General features: G+C 40.3%; 1 protein-coding gene across 9 annotated transcripts in view; it reads right to left on the bottom strand.

Annotated features, from left to right (window-relative positions):
- The window catches only part of LOC127061680 (octopamine receptor Oamb), a 52,445-nt gene that overhangs the window by 9,756 nt on the left and 22,049 nt on the right, over positions 1-20,640 (bottom strand). For 6 of the 9 annotated variants that reach the window (XM_050988901.1, XM_050988902.1, XM_050988893.1 and 3 more), the window contains one exon: positions 19,325-19,507. The exons of 2 other annotated variants lie outside the window; for them this stretch is intronic. The gene's annotated coding sequence lies outside the window, so the exon portion shown is untranslated. Of the gene's footprint in view, positions 1-4,082; positions 4,167-4,500; positions 4,621-19,324; positions 19,508-20,640 lie in introns of those variants that run through there. One more of the 9 variants, XM_050988897.1, reaches the window with a different exon arrangement.

Raw genomic sequence — 20,640 nt, 5'->3', positions numbered from 1 at the left:
GAATTTCATGAAAAAAGTTATTTCGAAGTATGTATATGAATGCATATAGGTAACTACATTGCCGAGAACGTTCGCTTCGTTTCGTTCGTTACTCTAATTGTTTCTCGATTTATTCCAAGCATAAAATACGTTTTAAGACTCGCAATTAGCCACCGATATATTTCTTTCTCTTTAAATCGTCGATAAAAGTAGAAATATGCGCTTTCTTACTTCAACTCCCTAGCCTCTCTCGAACTAAACGAACTCTTTTAAAACCCCAAAGAGAGACGTTTTAAAGGAAGTATACTGAATCGTCCTGGAAAAAGAAGAGAAAGGAAGGAAGGAGGGAAGGCAGGCAGGAAAGAACGAAAGAAGGTAAGAACGAAAGAACGAAAGAACGAAAGAACGAAAGAGAGAAAGAGAGGGAATAAGTGCAAAAGAGAATCGAAGTGGCGATATTATAAAGTGTACCTTTGGGAGGCAAGCGCGGTTTTTCCCTACGCAAAATACAATTTCACAATGCAACCGTAAACGACGCATACCGCAGGAAATTAGAAACTTGCACGTAAAGTGAAAAGCCGCGCTGGTAAAGGCTGTGAAGTCAGTTAGTGGAAAGAGAAACGAGAGATTTTATACGCGACGTGCTCCTCGCGTTATATAGGGTGCGCTTTACTGAAAAAGTTTTAATATAAACGTCGAAGTAAAACCAGAGAGTATCACAACGTGCGGTAATCGATCTAGGGTCGACACGTGGTCGAGGAAACTATCGAGAACCGAAGGTTTCATTTTTCTCTCCATCGGCGGGAATCAAAAGGGCTCGTCGCACGAACAACCCAGTTTGAATATACATCTAAAGAGCTATTTACCGCTATTTATGCTTGTACTACGTCTCTTCGAAAAGCCATGATTACGTATACATGACGTACGTACGTATATACATAAATCCAGCTTTTGGAAAATTTCCACATAATCTGTGTATACCTCGCGAGAGGATATAGTATTTCGCTTACGAACTATTTCACCCCGTTCTATCTTACATTGCACGCGCAATAGCGCAACTTTCGCGGTAATTCGACCATTCAAATTATACATTAAACTGTACCATGGAATTTTGCTTCGTTGCGTCAGTCGATACGCAAAGAAGAAAAAGAAGATGGAAAGAAGAAACGAAAAAGATGATAAACCTGCGTAAGTAGGTACTCTATTTGCGCACGGAGTACTCTACGAGTCGAGTACGTATGGACGTAGAAAACCGTGGTAGGATCGACTTCTTGTCGCGAGAAATATTATCGAATTTCAAAGATAAACTTCCTTCGTGCGCAAAGCTCGACGAAAAAGTGAAGACGACGAGGACCGAATATTAGTTGGTTGATTGTTCGTCCAAGACAAAGGAATACGAAGAACGACCCGGAAAAGAGGAACCGTTGCTAACACGATTCGTATCTAGCTCGATCGACTTTGAGATTATAAACGAATGAGGTATTCCAAGTTTTGGTTAGTTAACGTCGATCGCAGTACTCGCATATTCCTACCACGATCCTTCCGCCTTTTATTTCTTCCCTGTAATTAATGATCCTCTCCTGTCGTTTGCACCGACCGAAATGATAAATCTCGTTGAAAATCAAAATTTCCATAATAAATAATGCTTTTTATTCGATACTACATATATATATATATATATTTTATGTAATTAAATATCTTTCTCGTCGACAGCACGATTGTCTTTCGAATTCTACAAAACAAAAATCTTAAAACGATCGAAGCTCGGAGAACAAGATTTCGCTCGTGCGTCTTCTTTCTACGAACGTATATATACAAAGAGACATATTTCACAATCGCGACGCTCCCGATTCGAAAAATAAGTTGTTCGTTTTCCTTTCTCCCCTTTCTCTCCGCCAAGAAAGAAATTCTATTGTTGAACACTTTCGGGATAGACTCGCTAGGAGACTCTTGGAATTATTTCTATCAATAGACCAAGTTTTCTCTTTCTTTCTCCTTTTCTCTCTCTCTCTCTCCCTCCCTTTCTTTCTTTCTTCCTTTCTTTCTTTCTTTCTTTCTTTCTTTATCTATCTGTCTATCTATCTCTTTCTCTTTCCAGGACAAAAGGCAACCGATCATTGAAAGCACTCGATCTGATTCCGTATGGACTTGTAATGATATCATACGGGCGCGCGCCGGTCTGGACGAGCATTCAATGAGAATTTTAAGCCATATTGGAAAGGTATCGATATCGCACGTACGTACGTAACTACCTATGTAGGTCGATATTCGAGTAAATCGATACACGACGTACGATGGTTTAACCAAAACATGACACGCATCATCGAAAACTATTCGGCCATTTACCAAATGGCGTCTACGACCAAACTCGGGCATTTTCTACTCGAGATATTTTATTAATACCCTTCGGCATCTTCGATTTATGTACGTACGTCCTATCGTTTACTAATCGAAACGATACATCAAGCCTTCACGAATGAACAAAACTTTGACTTCACTTCTCGCTCGATCTTCGCTAAACTCTGGACGATCGAGACGGGAGAATCTTTTGCGTTTGATTTACAAATTTCCATCGATCTACTTCCGGACTTTCGATTTTTCTCATCCACACCTTTGTCACGGCTTTGGCATGTTTTCCGAGTGAATTCAACGAACGACAAAGTCGAATCTTCTTAAAGGAACGTCGTCGTTCTATTAAACGGAGGCGGGGAAGGAGAATGCTCGATAAATCCGAGCACGAAACGACGACGACGACGACGACGAGGCAAGTAGAAAATTTCAAAAGATGCCGGAAACTCTTTTTGAAAGCTTACGAATGTCGATGACAATAAACGGCAAGCGTTTTCTATCTTCTTCTCTCTTTCTCCCTCACTTGCTTTTTTTCTTTTTCCTTCTTTTCCTCCTCCGATAAAAATCTCTTTGCGGATCTTTGTCCAAAAATTATGTTCGTTATTGTTCGAAAAGCGACAAGCTCAAAAGACTGAAATCGTACGAGTCGAACAAATTTATCGACGAAAATGATGTTTTCACTGTAGAAATACACGGCATACATTTTTCCCCGAAAGCTCCTTTTTTCATTCGGCGTGGCGGCAAGTTTCGAGGAGCAAGTTTTATGGATCCGTAAGTCGCTCGAAGCCGACATAGTGCTAAAGTCTTAAGCTTATACGAGAGAGAAAGAGAGAAAGAGGAAAATTTTTTTATTTGAACAAGAAAAGAAACAAGAAGAAAGACGAACTTTTCGAAAAAAAAAAAAACTTTCAACTTCCTTCCCCTCCTTTTTCCATCAACGTCCCACAACTCTTTTCAATCTTCTTCCACCTACGGATATTCGCCAATTCAATTACTCATCCGAAGAAATCGAGGAAATAATTTCCGGATAATAAGTCATCTGAAATTATTAATAGTGTATTAATCGTTGTCCCCGAATCATTCATATCGAAAAGTTTAAAAGATTCGGTCGATCCATAACACCTTCCTTTTTCTTTTTTTATTTCTTTCTTTAACTCGATAACTCCGTGGCGGCGGCGTCTTTAAAGAATAATTTATGATCTCGAATAAGAGAAACGGACCGGATCGAGCCATAAGATTTTATCGCGATTCTGCGTCCCTCGTTAATGTCCCTTCCGTCGAATGAACGACGGCGACGCGCTTGCGTTTCGCTTCATTAATCTTTCAGCAACACCCCCGTACGTTTACTCTCCTCGTTCCACCACCCTTACGGTTTACCACCACCCTCGCATTTCTTCTTCCTCCCCCCCCCACCTCCTCCCATCGCCATTCCTTTTCCAACGACCGATCGTCGAGTCTTCGAATTCTTTTCGAGTCGAAATCGCGTCATCTCCGCCGGAAAGACGCAACTTTTTCTTCGACCCAACTAAACGACTCGTAAGGAGCAATGTCGAGAAACGGGAATAAAAATAAAAGTCAATTTATTTTTTCTTTCGACAAGGAGAAACGAGACGATAACGAGATAACGCCTAAGAAATGGAATAAGAAAGAAAAGGAAAGAAAGGAATCTGTAGAAAAGAATCTTATCGCGTAGAAAACGAGATGTATCGATCGATCGATCGATCGAAATCGATAAGGACGAATTGAAGACGCACCTGTGCTCGCAGTAGCGCAACGTGACATTCCAGGTTCACCAATGACGAACTCGAAGATGATAAAATGCCGAAAGAGAGTATACACTTTAGAGGATAGAGACCGATGGACAGAGATGAAAGATCATTCTCATCTCTCTCTCTCTCTCTCGCTCTCTCTTTCTTTCTCTCTCTCTCTTGCGCGCGCGACTATCCACGATGAATCATGTAGGTACTTGCGTGGTAGTTTTGGAGGGTGGAAAAGAGAGGAAAATAAATGGAAAGAGAAGGAAGAGAAAAATAGAATGAGAGAAATAGCGAGCGAGAGGGGGAGAGAGAGAGAGAGAGAAAAAGAGAGAAAAAGAGAGAGAGAGAGAGAGAGAGAGAGAGAGAAAGAAAGAAAGAAAGGGAAAAAGAAAGAGAGAGAGACAGAGATGTATACGCGTAGGTACGATGGAATGAGAGAATCGGTGCCGACGTGGGTCCCGTGAGAGAAAAGTCACGAGTCTAACTCGCCGAAAGAGAATAGTTCCGGTCTCGGTGCGAGTGACGAGCGCACTGAGAGATCCGGGCGTCCCGTTCAGACTGCAGCCGCATGCGCGCTAGGAATTCACATCCTCCGCCAGCATCACCTCCTCCTCCTCCTCCTCCTCCTATTCTATCTCCTCCAGCACCTCCACCTCCACCTCCACCTACACCTCCTCCTCCTCCTCCACCACCTCCACTTCATCCACCGCCTCATCCTCTTCCCGGTAACGTCGAACAACGCGCACCCACACGCGAAAAGAGACACACGGAACGCACGGAGCTTTCTCTCTCGAACGTGTATACGAGAAACTCCGCGCGATCCGATGAGCGACGCTATGCTACCGTTCGTTTCTACCCACGTTCGTACTACCTCTCTCTTACCAATCTTTCTCTCTGTCTCTTTCTCTCTCTTTCTTTATCTTTCTTTATCTCTTTTTATCTCTCTGTCTTTGTACGCTTCATTCGATTTTATTTCCTATTATTATTATTGTTGTTGTGTTGTTATTGTTATTATTATTATTATCATCATCATTATTATCATCATTATTATCATTATTATTATCATTATTACGATTTAAATAAATACGAGAGAGATATGATTTTTCCTATCGTCAAAGAAGAACGATTTCTACGTAATAATGGACGGTTTCAAATCGACCCATCTCCTACCAAAAGAAATCACGTTCTTTAAAGAATAAACACGTCTTTTTTAATATATTTATCGAAGATCACGAAAAAACAGATCGTAAATGAAATATCCTCGACTATACGATTAAGTATCTTTGCGAATATAATATTTGCGAAATTTCTCTACGAATCGATTCTAAATAATGACTTAGTATCGCGAATGCGACGAACCACGGCTGACCACACGGCATCATCAACATCATCAACATCGTCAACCAACATCATCAACGTCGTCGTCGTCGTCGTCGTCGTCGTCGATGTCATCGTTGTCATCGTTGTCATCATTGTCATCGTCAGCTCTCGTTATTGCACACCGTTTTACCCTTAATTTCGACGCTTGGCAAATGAATTAAACGACAATTGGAAATATCGCGGGATATATATGCCTTTCGGACGACTAATTGGACCATTAAACGTTCGACTAACATAAGATTACAAATGTTTCTCTTTCGCCCTTTCGTTTAGATAATGGCATCGCTTACGAACAAATTTCATGCAATAACCGCGATAAATATTCGTAGGAATCGGACGAATTAAATAACGTTAATGAAAAAAAAAAAAATTCATTTTGCTTTGATCATTTTGCACTGTATTTCGATATATCGGATCTTCCCTTTGATCGTCATTAAATCTCATCTATCTCAATGAATTTTGTTAATTAACGCATAAAGAAATAAAATGATTCGAGGTAGTTAAATCCTTCTAGAAAATTACTTTGCGAATCCTACAAACGTCTTTAGAAAGCGTTTAATCCGCGAGTCCGATTACGCGAAGGATTCGAAATCTTGAGAGCTGTTAACAGGCCAATCATTCGAGTGAAGTGCTACGTTAGAGCGAAAGAGAGCGAAAAAGAGCGAAAGAGAGCGAGAGAGAAAGGGAGAGAGAGATAGAAATAGAAAGAGGGAGAGAAAGAGAACGAGAGAGAGAGTATCGCGAGTTTGTTCGTTGTTCGGTCAAGCCTCCGATACTAGACCGGCGAGTCTGCTAAACTAAACTTCCGCCATAACCACTACTCTGTCCTTTGACGTTCTCTCGAGTGCAGGGCAAGCGTACCAGGCATATATATATATATATACACATATATTTATGTGTGTATGTGTATATATATATATATATATCTTTTGGAGCCTCTTCACTTTGATTCGTTCGTCGACTAGAGCCTACTCCATCGGTGAGCAAACTTTTTACAGTCAAATATCAACGGAGAAAAAAGCGTGAGAGAGAGAGAGAGAGAGAGAGAGAGAGAGAGAGAGAGAGAGAGAGAGAGAGAGAGAGAGAGAGATACAGTTGATAGAGCAAAAGGGAAGGTGCACTTATTTGAAGAGAAACTGTGGAAATTAGTTGATTGAATAATTTCATAGATTGAACCATTTCGATAGCTATTTCGATAGCTACTCCATAGGTCGATCTCAATACTTAGCGCGCTTCGATGAGTTTCTACTTAACTAAATTGAAATTAATCGAACGCGCTCTCTCTCTCTCTCTCTCTCTCTCTCTCTCTCTCTCTCTCCCTTTCTCTCTCTTTCTTTCTCATGATCTACCTACATTCACGTATCTGACGGATATACAGATAGGTCCGACTCTAAATTGGAAGTCGGAGTGTTCAAAGTACTCGTTCGTAATTTTCTCGTCCGATCGAAAAAGCCGTCCTCACGGATTGTCGTCACGGACGATAAAATTTGGGGCGAACCTAACAAGCGGAAGTATTAAAACGGACAAACTCATGGCAAGTGCTTTAAAACATACACAGGCTTCCGAGCGTGGTATCGCAAGGTACCTCCTATCGTATACTATCGTATATTGCGCACCCTAGCCGTACACAGTATGCATAAGTTAAAGTGCAGCGAACAAGGCCAAGTACTTAACAAGGCATTATTAACTTTGAAATGTCTGCGGAGAGAAACTTGGAAACGGGAGATACGACCTCAAAGATTTTCACATAGCACGCGTGCCATCTGGCCGATTATGTTTTTAAATTTGGCCGACGTTTTAAATGGTCAACGTGCGTTGACTCCGAAATACGAAATACGACTTTTATTTTTTTCGAGACTTGACTCACTCAAGGAAACGATTTAATCAGACCCGTCGACTCTTATGGTCCGAAACCCCTTGGGTCCATTCGATTTATCTTAAACTTTGTTTCGGCAATAAAAGTATCCTAAAGGCGAATGAGTCCGATTAATACGGTCTACAATTTATTACATATACTACCGATAAAGCATGGGCAAGAACGAGCAGAGAAAAAGAGCTCCGAGGTCTGAACGAGACAAAATCAAAAAAAAAAGAAGGAAGGAAGGAAGGAAGGAAGGAAGGAAGGAAGAAAGGGGAAAAAAGAAGGAAGGGAACAACGAGATGAGCGAGTAGCTCGCACGAGGGACGTAGAAAAAAAGCAGGAAGAACGTTTGTTATATTACGAAACATCGGCCGATCCTCTCTCTCTCTCTCTCTCTCTCTCCCTTCTTTTTTCTTGGCGCAAAATTAGAATCATAATTGACAAACCCATAGAGTCTCTTGGGTATGACGTATAATAAAAATGACCCGCCCTATGAATAAAGAAAGAAGAAGAGAAAGGAAAAGAAAAGGAAAAGCGAGTAAAACGGGAGAAAGAGAGATAGCGAGAGAGAGAGAGAGAGAGAGAGAGAGAGAGAGAAAATGACGAAGCACGAAATCAAAGCGTCCTCCGTCTACGTAAGATTCGAATAAAATGAAAGGACGCGATACGTCCTATTTGTCTTCATAAAAACAAGACACGGACTGATACTATATTAGAAAGAAAAGAAAGAAAAGTAAAGAAAGACGGAAGGAAGCCTAACACCGTGAAGAACGTTAATCGAGACGAATCCAATTCCAACTCGAAGCTTAACCGAGAACGTATATAGGGGAAAGATACAAGGAAAGCGTGTGCTGCAACGTCGACGTTTTCTTATTCGAGAGTAGCTCTACAAGTGGTTGATACGCGCTTATGTGTCCTAACGTAGAGATACGTATAGACGCGTACTTCCTCTAGTTTGGAACGAAACGAAATTGCACGATTCCACGAGGTGCTTACACACGTATATACGTACGTAAGCTCGCTTATCCAACCGTACGCGTATTTCTGCTCGCTAAGGATTTTCCTTTACGTACGAATAATTATTTTTTCCATTCGAATGCACTGCGCATCGTAATAACGTTAATTCGAACGATTACGAGTAAAAGGAGAACATTCTAACGCGTTTCGTCGCGTAAACGATACAAAAACGCTTATTTAATTACATAAAATCTTTACGACGATCGACGAGCGATCGCGACACTCGTATTTACTACTGCGAAAGTCAAAAGAGCGTAAAAACGAGCAAATAGGCTCCGGGGATAAAATACGTACTTACGATCGACTCGTCGCGCTGGAAAGAAGCTAATCCTCGATATCTGATTTATGACACTCGTCCGAGAAAAGGTTCACGAGAAGAAAGAAAAGAGAGAGAGAAAGAGACAGAGAAAACTTCCTTCCTCTGGCAATCTGTTTCTTTTTATCCGCAAACAAACGGATGTGTGTTCGGACTAATTTCACGTAGACCGAGACAGAAAAGAGTATTAAGAGATCCAGGCTTTGCTTCGAATAAACGAGAAATGTGTCTTTTCTCTTTCGCTCTTTCTTCCCTTCTTTTATTCATTTGACAATGGCCGATCCTTGACGTACGTAAGTACGTAGATATCTTTTCCTATCAGGGAAGCTTCGAAATGATCGCGAATGATCGATCGCTTTCGATATAGCAGAACCTGCTCGGTGGTTAGAAAAATTCTTGACATTTATCCTAGCAACGTTAACTGTACTTTCTTACCGAATCGAAGAAAAGTAGATCCTTAGAGAAATGACCTTTCTCGTTTTTAACGCTTCTTACTCCGGCAAAGTTCTTCGCGATAAAGTTTTACTACGGTAAGGAGTTTAGACTCGTCAATGAAAATCCACATTTTTCCTCGATAGGTCAAACGTCCAAGTGCTAAGTAATAACGTAAACCAACCCAATCCAACCCAGCCCAACCCAGTCGAACCCAACCCAACGCGAGGCAACGCAAGCCAGACGCAACGTAACCAGCAAGAAGAGGAACAACAATAACGACGGCTAAAACGTTACCATACACCGGTAACGTATATCGTTCGACGCCCACGCAAACGTCTCATCGTACCTCTCTCTCTCTCTCTCTCTCTCTCTCACGCTTCGGCACACGCATTGTCTCGCGAAGGTGTGGATTTCTCTATAGGGACTGATTTAATTACTAACCGATCGACGGACGGGGTCATCACCTCGGCCGATTCTCGCGAATTCGTGCGCCTAAAACGAACCACTTGTAACTCTATTTCAATGTGTGTGCATACGTGCGTTCGCGTCCGCAACCCAAACCTATCTCTCTCTCTCTCTCTCTCTTTCTCTCTCTATCTCTATCTCTATCTCTATCTCTATCTCTATCTCTATCTCTATCTCTATCTCTCTTTTCGTTGCTACTATTTCGCCCGGTTGACAAATATTGACGCTCGTATTGCTCGTATTCTGACGGAAAGAGAAAGACAGAGAGAAAACTAACCCTTCTAACTTCAGTCAATTGGGTTAATTGAATCGTAGACAAAGCCTAAAGTGCGTTTCGATTCGAGAACGACTACACATAGCAGACAGAGCATACACATCGTACATATCGTAGATCGATAACCACGAAATCGAATCGTCTTACTCAAGTTACTCGTACGACCCTCGCCCAACGATTCAAAGCACTCGATATTTCTCCTTAACTAAAATCTCCAAAATATCTAGTACAGTTTCGATCAGTCAGCGTGGAAAATTTCAAAAATTAATGACGCGAGTAATATCTCAACCCGCTTGTCTTACGCATCGAAACTTTTGAACTAATGATTTATAATTAATCTATGCAATTAATTTCGACTGCCAAGTTCAACTGCAAATTGCAAATGTTTTCTTTTTTTTTTGTTTTCTCTATCGTTAGCACGGCAATCTCTTGCGAAAGCGTCGTAATCAAGATCAGAGTAAGCCGATGGTACGAGAGAGCAAAAGAAAAAGGATAGACAAAAAGCAACTTCTCTGCTCCGACGTTCGGTTCGCAAAGTTTCGGGAGGATTGATTTAATTATACCGGAGCTTCGCACTGATATTCAAACTGATTTCTACGACGAGAACTTGCTTCGATTTTCCCCCGTCTTTCGTCGTCTTTGATTGGCCGTACTACGAGCGTGTGTGTGTACGTGTATGTGTGCGAGAGAGAGAGAGAGAAAACGTTCGCGCTAAGAACGAAGCGAAGCCAACGGTACACGGAGACCGACAGAAATTGAATTGCAAGGAGGTGCAGAAAGGCTCCTGACTGCTGCCGTTGTGCTGCCATCGACGTTAGCTGGCGCCGTTCAAGTGGGTACTTCGACTTACGTCGAGCGTCTTCAAATTTCTACATAGGAGAAAAAAAGAGTTCGTGTTTTACGATCAAGATTTCACGCAGATCTAAGAGGGAAACTTTTTCGTACCGTTTATGCTTCTCGTACCTGGTTATCGGAATACAAATGCGTTTCGCGATGCATTTTTCGATCTCGACGAGTTGTATCTCGTTTTTCGAGATGTAGGAGAAAGAAAAGAAAAAATAAAACGAAAAATAGAAAGATAGAAAAAAGGAAAAACGATCGCAGTATTCGAATGGCTTGCGCGTGAATCAATCACGACGATTTTTTTTTTTTCCCTTCAATTTCATAATCCTTTTATATCGTCTATATACCTATACATTCGAAAGATATTCACGTGACTGCGTGATATCGTAATTTATAAAATTTCTTCCCCCCAATATATTTTCCTTTTCCATTCGGCGGCGCGCGTGCCTGCATAATATTTCACTGGTTGCACACAGTGAGTGCAATCTGCACAGTCAGCGTGTTACCGACTTTAATAAGCCTCATTGACATTCAGTCGGTTGAACGTGCCCCTTCGCCCCTTCCTTCCTATTCTCGTACTCTCTACCCTCACACTTTAGTACCTTCTCGACAATTACCAGCAGCATCGCGAAGAGAAACCTACGTATTTGTAGGTAAATATTAATTTTCGCTTACTCTCTCTCTCTCTCAATTTCTTGTCCTTTTTCCTTGCTCTTTCGTTCTTTCGATGATATAGCGTAGTTAATAATTTAAATAGGTGTATATCGAATATTAACTATCTCGTATATCCATACTCTTCCTATTTAGAGAAGATTTTCCATTAATTCTGAAATAACAAAATGGATATTTCCTCGATAAAACCTATCATGATGGGAAGGTGGAACGAACGAAGCATAATCACATTGTTTAAATGGACGCGTACGTAAAAGAGAGGATGGTGGAAAGTGCGCTAATAAATTTGGATTTCGTGGTGAAGGTGCATCGACGTCGGCTAATTGCTCGGACAAACGTGTTTCGTTCGAAGCGATTATCGTCACCGATTTGAAAATCTACGAGGCCATTTATATAATGCAGGCACGTGTAACGTGATAAAACTTAAATGGTGAGACCTTGAAATTTGAAATTTGTAAGAGAAGTTATTTCGGGTTGAAAGTTCGCTCGAGGGATGGGGGATGGGTGGTGAGGGAAGAGTAAAAAGGAGGAGCAACTAACTAATATCGGGAGAATGACGAACGTTCGATGGTTAAAAAAGAAAAGAAAAGAAAAAAAGAATGGAGCGTAGGAGTTTCCAAATTACTCCGAAGAGTTTAAAGTTCAACGAAATTGGGAAGTCGGTACGATATGATTTGGTGAGCTTTTCAAAAGGAAAAAGAAATGAAATTCGAATCGAAGAGGAAGGGAAGAAAAAGCGTGAGTAACCGCGGAAAATTCGCCCACGTATAGGCTCGTTTAGCGTGGGCAGAGAGTACGATCCACGGAAGAGCGTAAAATTATTATTTTCAAAGTTCAACGTGAAATCCGAGAGACCCAAGATCGTATCGCGTAAGGGAAGCTTGTGAGGAGATAGCACGGACCTCGTTATCCCATGAAAATTCATCTTTAATTCCTAACGTGGGTGTCGATCTTTTAACAATCGAAAAGGTCAACGACGATTTAATCGTACACAGAACATAGGATCTATCTCATTTATCGCGATCGAGTCCATTTCGAAAATGGATATATCGAATTTGAGAAAGGGAATTAAAAAAGTTATATCGAATTTATTTCTCCGACTTAAATAAATAATATCAGCGCGATCGTCCTAAAATCGAACGAAGACTGTTAACAAAAAGAGAGAGAGAGAGAGAGAGAGAGGGAAGAATCGCGAATCGTTGGGGTGATAAAATTACGAAATTGTTCTTCGCCTACCTCGATTAACCTTTCATGATGCATCGCTATCTTGGACGGTTATAAACCTATGAAAAGGTATTCTTTCTTTGAGCATCGATCGATCCTATATACCATTCGGTTGTCCTTTTCCTCATTCTTCTTTCCCACTTCTTTCACCTTTCAGGCTGGAGTACGTGTGCGACGAAAACAGCTAAGTTTTATCTTAAATATTCATTCCTACGTATTGCCGACTGATTGAAGAGGGTCTAAGAAAAAGAAATAAACGTGATACTCGGATCTGTAGATACAAACGTATTCTTTTAAGATATTCATAAGACGTCGGGGAGACGTCGTGGAAAAGAAAGGAGTAAGAGAGAGAGAGAGAGAGAGAGAGAGAGAGAGAGAGAGAGAGAGAGAGAGAGAGAGAGAGAAGGGAAAAGACAGAGTTGGGATAGATATCTTCGATATATGTATGCATAAAGTACGTATTCGGGTCAAGTAATGTGTCTATACATACTTATATATTATATATACGTATGTGTGTATATATGTATAACACGCACACACGTTACGTATACATATACTCGTGTTTTGTCATAGCGTATAACATCTCGGCATTAATCTGCGTGGAAATGTTCACGATTATCTACTAGCCGTCGATCGTGAGATTCTACATGCAAATGGTCACGTTAATTAAAGCCTCGATGCGATTTCATAATCCATGAACTCGGGATAATCCTCGATTTAAGCCGAGCGAATCGAACTTTGTTGCTCGTGCAAGAAGAGTCTTCTTACTCTATCTCTATCTCTATTTCTCTATCTCTCTCTCTCTCTCTCTCTTTCACACCGACATACACCCACACAAACCCACCCTCCTTCTCCGCTAAACGTTCTAATCCCAGAACAAAACTTGTCGCTTCTTTCAAGAAACAGATTACATCGTGACGTTAAATAAACAATCCGAGATAGAATTCGAGATAGGGAATGTTTATTCGAGAAACGAAGGAAGGGAAAAATATAAAAAAGAAAACGAAACTGACAAAAAGAAAAGAAAAAAAAAAAGGACGAACAAAAAATTACGGACAAACGTTTTCGAAGAGTCGACTTGTTTGACGTAGCTGATAGCAATATCTAGGGTGTTTCTAGGTACGATTTTTAAAAGGCACTGGGAATATCCTCTGCGTGATACGCCAGTAGAACAATAGAGTCCTCTAGGCATCTCTCTAGTCAGCTCGGGTGCACCCCACCAATGTCTGCTTTGTGCACGAAACAATGCTCCTTCTACTGAAAGAAACCATCTCTCTCTCCCTCTCCCTCTCTCTCTCCCTCTTCCCACTCTCCTCTCCTCTCCTCACCTCTTTCCTCTTCATCTCGTCTACCTTTTACCACGAAACTCAATCCTTCGGTTAGCCTTTGGCCACAGACTTTCGTGTTCTATCAGGAGTTCGAGGCCCTTTCGACTAACGATTCACACTCGAAAATTACTAGCCGACGTGGAAGGAATAAAAGAAAAGAGAAAAAGACGAAAAGGAAAAAGAAAAAAGCCAAAATATACGATTGAAGCTAAAAATGTGAACTTTAGGTTGATTACTAGTAGAATTTTTCTACGCGTATACTACTGCTGCCACGCGTTATCTGTTTTCCCTTGTGAAAATAAATTCGTCGATCTACTTGCCGAACAAATCACGGAATTACGTAATGAATTCTCGAAGAAGAGAAGCAAAAACACATTCACCGATTTTAAAGGGCTATAAAAGCTAGGAAGCTTTCCCCGTCTATGGCCGACGCCGAGGGAACGAATATAAATGAATTAGTAGAGAGGAAAAAAACAAGGAAGAATTTGTCGAAAAATAAAACGAAAAATCAAGCCGTTTCCCTTTTTCTGCTTTACCCTGTACGACGTACGTACATCCACGCATATACACGGACGTACGTATACAGATATACTTGAACTTTACTCTCTCAAAAAAGAAAAAAAAAAAAAAAAAAAAAGAAAAGCGGCATTTTTTTGACGGGACTGAATACTAAAAATACGATCGTATTATGAAGAGTGAATGGGAAAAAAGAAAGATTGAAAAATAAATAATATAAATAAAAAAGCAAAAACAAAAAGAGAGAGAGAGAGAGAGAGAAGGTGAACTATTTCCAAATGATTTTTAAATTCTTTTGTTCTGTAAAGGCCTTGTGTAAAAAAAAAAAGAAAAAGAAAGAAAGAGAGAACAAGAATCAAATTCGAAAGAACTTAATTAAAATTTTGATCGAATTTATTCGCTTAGGATATTCGATTGGGTAATCGTTAAAAGGAATCTTTTCGGAGAGGAACGAATGTCAACGGTAGGTGTATAATCGTATATTTGCACGAACGTCGACGGAATTAAGCCCCAACGAACGAGACTGAACGCTTCTGTTAGCTGCAGTTTCGTCCGAGGTCGTCCCCCGTAGCATTAATAATTAGCCTAATGACAAAACCCCCGACCATCCCCTCCCCTCCGGCACCGGATGTGGCGCTTACACGGCAAACAACGACAAATTCGCCTGCTTCGGTCGCGTTATTTCCAACAAATTACAGTGTTTGATCGCATCTTGGCTACGTTTGCGAAGGCGAACCTCGGCGTCTATCTCCGCGAATTTACATCGATTATCTCTTTCACGCTAATTCGACTTTTCTCCAATTTTTCATTCGGCAGGATATTCTATAAAGTAAAATTTATACGAATCTAATAAAAATGGAAAATATGTCTCGCTTCGACGAACGGGAGGATTCATTTTCATCGAAAAACTTTGTCGGACGTCTATCGCAATTTTCGAATGCGTTAATCGGCCACGCGCGCGCGTATATACACCTACGCGTAAATATACATCGAAATTCTTGCGTGTTAATCGACAAAACGATCGTTATCTTCTCGTCAATTATCACCCACCTATCGCACGTGCGTATAACGTATAATCAAAATGCATAAGCAGCTTAATTACTTTGGGATCCTCTGTTAACGCTACTCAATTTTATTTGAACAACACTTTATCTCCGTCTCCTCCTCCCATCCCCCTCGCCCTAAAACGTTCAACGATTATACGACGACATTTGACTAATTACCTCGCCCTTATAATCTTGCGATTTAAAAAGGGCAATCCGTTTTCGCGAATCATCTAGAAAGAAAAGTGGATGACTACTTTCGTAGCAGACCAAAAAAATTGTACGTAACAAGAAGATCTGAAAGAGATTCGTGAATATCCATACATCCTCTCTCTCTCTCTCTCTCTCTCTTTTTGTTCCTTTGAACAGGGTCATTACGGGAGATAAAGTAATGAGAACGAACGTTAAGGCATTTTGCTAGTTTCACGAAGGGTAGAAACTTTACGAGCAATTAATTTCTTTTCCTTCGTTCAATTTTTTTTTTTCTTTATCGCTCTTCCTACAGTTTGCGAGAAGTGAGAGGAAGAGAGACAAGCAGAGAGAGGAAAAGAGAGAGAGAACGAATGAATGAGATAGAGAGCATCGCCGATCGGTAAGGATGAGTCCGTAACGTCGAGAGACTTACCGTGAAAAGCTTTCATTAAAATCGGATCCCACGGACTACAAGAAGGATAATCCTTTAGCGTGCTAGCAAACTGAGCACTCTTCGTTCGTGTCTCTTCGACGGTAGGAAGGTAAGTCAGCCGGAAACATTAGAAAGTTACGAAATAGATCGTCTTCTGTGTTTATGGGAATAAGAAAAATAATCATCGCTTTAGGATCGAACTTTTCGATGACGTCGTCTTAAAGCTTTCGTAAGCAATTTCTCAATGAAAGAGAGGGAAGGAACTAATTGCTTATAAAATGACCTTCCATCGTCTTGGCCTTGCAAAGTCGCGTGCTAAGCACCCTCGAGCTTCAAACTCCCCCATCCTCATGACGTGGCAGATCCTACAAACTCCACTTGTCTGCCCACCTACCTACCTACCTACCTACCTGCCTTACAATTCTCTTACTTTGAACCTTTATTAGAACGTCATTTATAATACCACAGTATTCGCACTCCCGTGAATCTTGTATATTACTATGGATGCGTATTTTGATCTTATTCCTTTTTATTTATTTTTTTTTTTCTTTTTCTTTTCTTCCAAAAGACGACATAACATACGTACCGTTCTAACCGATAACAGTAATCTCAAAGCACGTCGTCGAATCAAATCGTGTTCCATTCCGAGGAGTTGCAAATTAGGATCGAAACGTAAGACGTTCGATGCAACTTCCCAGATAAGATCATATTCGATGAACGGTTCGAGTATCGTTCCAGTTATCCAGAGATTTGTGTCTTCTGAGCCAGCAACTATCTCTCCTTTATCTCTGTCTGTCCTCTGCCTTCGTCTCTCTATCTCTCTCCCTCTTTGTCCCTCTTATATCAGTCTATTCCCTTTGGACAATTCAAAGCGGTTAGAAACAAGCCACGATACAAGGGACATAATTGTCCGCGAGTACGCCGTCGGCTAAATTGGTGCGAACTATCGATTAGTCGTCGGGAGAGACAGAACGAACGACACGGTTGGCCTGGTGATGGGACGAAAGAGAAGGAGAGAGACAGACAGACAGAGAGAGAGAGAGAGAGTTAATGACTACAATGAGGACGAAATGAAGAGAGAGAGAGAGAGAATATAATTCCGAAGACTTATCAGATTATTATCACTTTTCTTAACTTTCATTGTTTTTTTCGAGTCAGACAATTCGTCGAGAGAAAAAAATGAGGCAATAACGCACCCGCACAAAAACCACAGATGGATTTTTACTGGATGCAATAAAAGGGAAAAAAAAAGATTTAGAAAAAGGTACTCTCCTCTCTCGGTCGTAAGATCTTCGTAGTTTTGCATCGAGATTTTAAAATCCTTTTGGACGGGTACACGATCTCGTAATAATACTTTCTCTCGAATATCTCGTTTACGATATGCCGGTATTACGAGGTATTCCTTTCAGAAAGACGAAATAATCCGTTTGCGAGTTCGCGATGGAACGGAAAAAGATGAAGAGGAACGAACTACGGTGCACCTGACCAAGATGTCGATGTAATTTTCTTTACATTATAATCGATAAAACTGGAATTAAAGTTAAAACGGAACAAGATAACTCGGTGTACAGTGACGAAACGTCGGTATCGCGTAATCGATATCAATCGCTTTACGTACTTTAAAATATTCGTGATTGAGAAGAAAAAATACGTTTAGCTCGTCGCAACGACGGCATTTCCTGGAGACAAATTTCAGAAGGTATTCCTTGCGAATCGAAGATTCGTGATATAAAGTTGTTATAAATAAAAAAAAAAAAAAAAAAAAAAAAAAAAGAAGAAAGAAAGAAAGAAAGGAGGGAAAAAAATATGATTATATATGAAAATTTGTAGTATTCTACAAATCTGCATTGCAAAGTTGCGAATGTGTGAATCACAAACGAGGACCGGGAATTTCTCGCAAAACGATTGCGAAAGCACCGCCTGGGACTACCGAATTGCAATTTATTGCATCGGATGGACGATCGGAATTTTTATCCCCTTGCTGAGACTTGCCGAGTTTCATACGTGCTTCGCCTGGTGAAAACTGGATTCTGGATGCCGTCGTTTTTCTCGGAATCTCCGAAAAAAAAAAAAAAAAAGACAGAGAAAGGAACAGACAAAAAAATGTACTGCGTCCATCGGAATGAAATAAACGGAAGCTCTCTTTATGATTCTCGTACAACGTAGAAACCGTTACACGCTTTCGTCGTCCGGAAGCTTTCGTTTTTCGTGCATCGCATTCCTCTTTCTTCCTCGTTTTCCCTTTATCTTTACGAACGTTTCCAGCCACGTCGATAAACTACAGAACTGTGTACTATGTATATACTAAATAAATATATCCATACCATATATTTCTGTATCTCTCCCTCCCACTCTCTTTCCCTCTACAAATTCGTTTCTCGTACAAAGAGATAACTCGAGATGAAATTCTCGTATCTTAAGGAGAACCATTTTTCAAAGAATGTTTCAATTAAATTCGAAAAAGTAAGTTTCCGAAAAAGCAAGTTTCGCGAGTAACGGAAAACAGAAAAAGACAGAGAGAGAGAGAGAGAGAGAAGGAAAGATAAGGAAAAGGTACGCATCGACGATAGGCTGAAATTAGGCGGAACTTCACAATGACTGTGATAACGATAATAACGGTAACAAGAAGAGATAAAGGAAGCTCGCGCTTCGAAGAAAAGAAATAGAGAAGAAGAAGAAGAAGAAGAAGAAGAAAAGAGAAGACTATCGCCTTGTTATTATATATCCTCAAGACGAATTTCAAGAAAACACGGTGCTACCTTCTCGTCAAAGACGAGCCTCGACGTTAACGGCAATTTATATAAATCTATTTTCGCTCGGTTGCTCGCCAACGACGACGACGACGACGACGACGACGACGACGACGTCGACGACAATGAGAATAAGAAGAAAAATCGATGGAATCTTTCGAATGTTCCGTTAAAAGTAAAAGAAATAAATAAAAACAACGAGATAAAAGACCGAATTTCATTTTGGTGGCATCGCTCGGAATTCATCGCGACTATAACTCCTCTGTTTCCAGCTACGTTCGCGATATTTACTTATCCAATAAATATTTAAATCGCTATCCAATCGTGTTATAAATATCAATCGTAATAGATCGTTAGTATCTATCGCGAGTTATAATCGCGCGACAAGTTGGCGCGATAATACGTATCGATGAAAAAAAAAAAAAAATTGCTTTTATCGGGAGTTTACGTAAAGAATAAGAAAATAATTGCAAGTTAAAATCGATCTTACTTCCATTTTTAATTCCGACGTCCTCGATCGTCGCTCGATTCCTTCGAGCGTTCTCTCTCTTCCAATTCTCAGACAGCGATGCCAATCGCAGATTCCCTTTTATTCCGGTTGCGCGCTGCATTTTACCGCCATTCGCAATCTTTCGCTGACAAGGAAGAAGACGAGAGAAGAAACTTGTTCTGGCTGGAAAATTACCGAGAGACGTTTATTTATAAGAAACTTTGAATAGGACTTATCGAATCGAAATTTTTCTTTTACATTTATTTCTCTGATCGGAAATTACTCGAGCGTTAATCATAAATACGTATCGCTTTGAACCGTCGAAAGACAAGCAAGCAAGAAACCACCATCGACGAATGAAGCAAATAAAAAAATTTCTACGTTACGAAGAGATCACGCGTCCGCGTCGATTTCCCGACTGAGATCCGATAGATTTTGCATCGATAATTAAATAGAACGCTCAATTACGAAAGGTGAACTTTTAATACGGACTAATCCCAACGCGCGACGATCGATTCCCATCGAACAAAACTCCAACTTTCTCTCTTCTTTTATATAGATACTGTTGTACGTATACCGATGGAATATTTAAAAGAAAATAAAAAAAAAGAAGAAGAAAAAACGATATTTATACGATTTAATAAAAATATAATATTGTAACAAGAGTACTATATACCGTCCTATAGATTCTTTTTCATGTAAATTCAAATCTTTTATTTCAATGAAAACAACGTGCCATTGTAAAAGAAAAAAAAATAAAAGAAAAATAAATAAAATTCGTACGATCGAATACGTGCTTCCTGAAACAAGCTACAAAGAGAGAGAGAGAGAAAGAGAGAGACAGACAGAGAGAGATAACGTTCTCTTTGGCATAAGCGATAAGCTTTTAGAGAAGACCAAAAGCTATACAAATGTTTGCACGCTCGCAATTGATTATCAGAGGTAGACGTGATAATCGATTGAACTATGCTGCGCTGAAAGAGAAACCGAGACAAGAGAAATAACAGTGACAAGTGTTCCTGACGAAATGATATATATAACAAACGAAAAACAACGTAACGGTTAAACAAATTTTATATCGCTCGCTGTTTTATTTATGTTCTTTCCTGCTCGACTCGATTAACATACATATGTAATTTTTGCGTATTTATAGGTATGCTCGTACATCGAATATATGCTTCGAATAGATTTTATTGGGATTTTCGATAAAATCGCACTTTTCGTTTAAGTTTTATCCCTTTTTAAAGAAAAGGAATAGGAATGGTCTGGTACATCGAAAGGTCGAACAGATGTGAAAATCGTTTAGCAGGAATATC

This window comes from Vespula vulgaris, chromosome 2 (genome assembly GCF_905475345.1).
Source record: "Vespula vulgaris chromosome 2, iyVesVulg1.1, whole genome shotgun sequence".
NCBI lineage: Eukaryota > Metazoa > Arthropoda > Insecta > Hymenoptera > Vespidae > Vespula > Vespula vulgaris.
The sequence above is the reverse complement of the archived record's forward strand: the minus strand, read 5'-3'. Positions and strand labels throughout refer to the sequence as shown.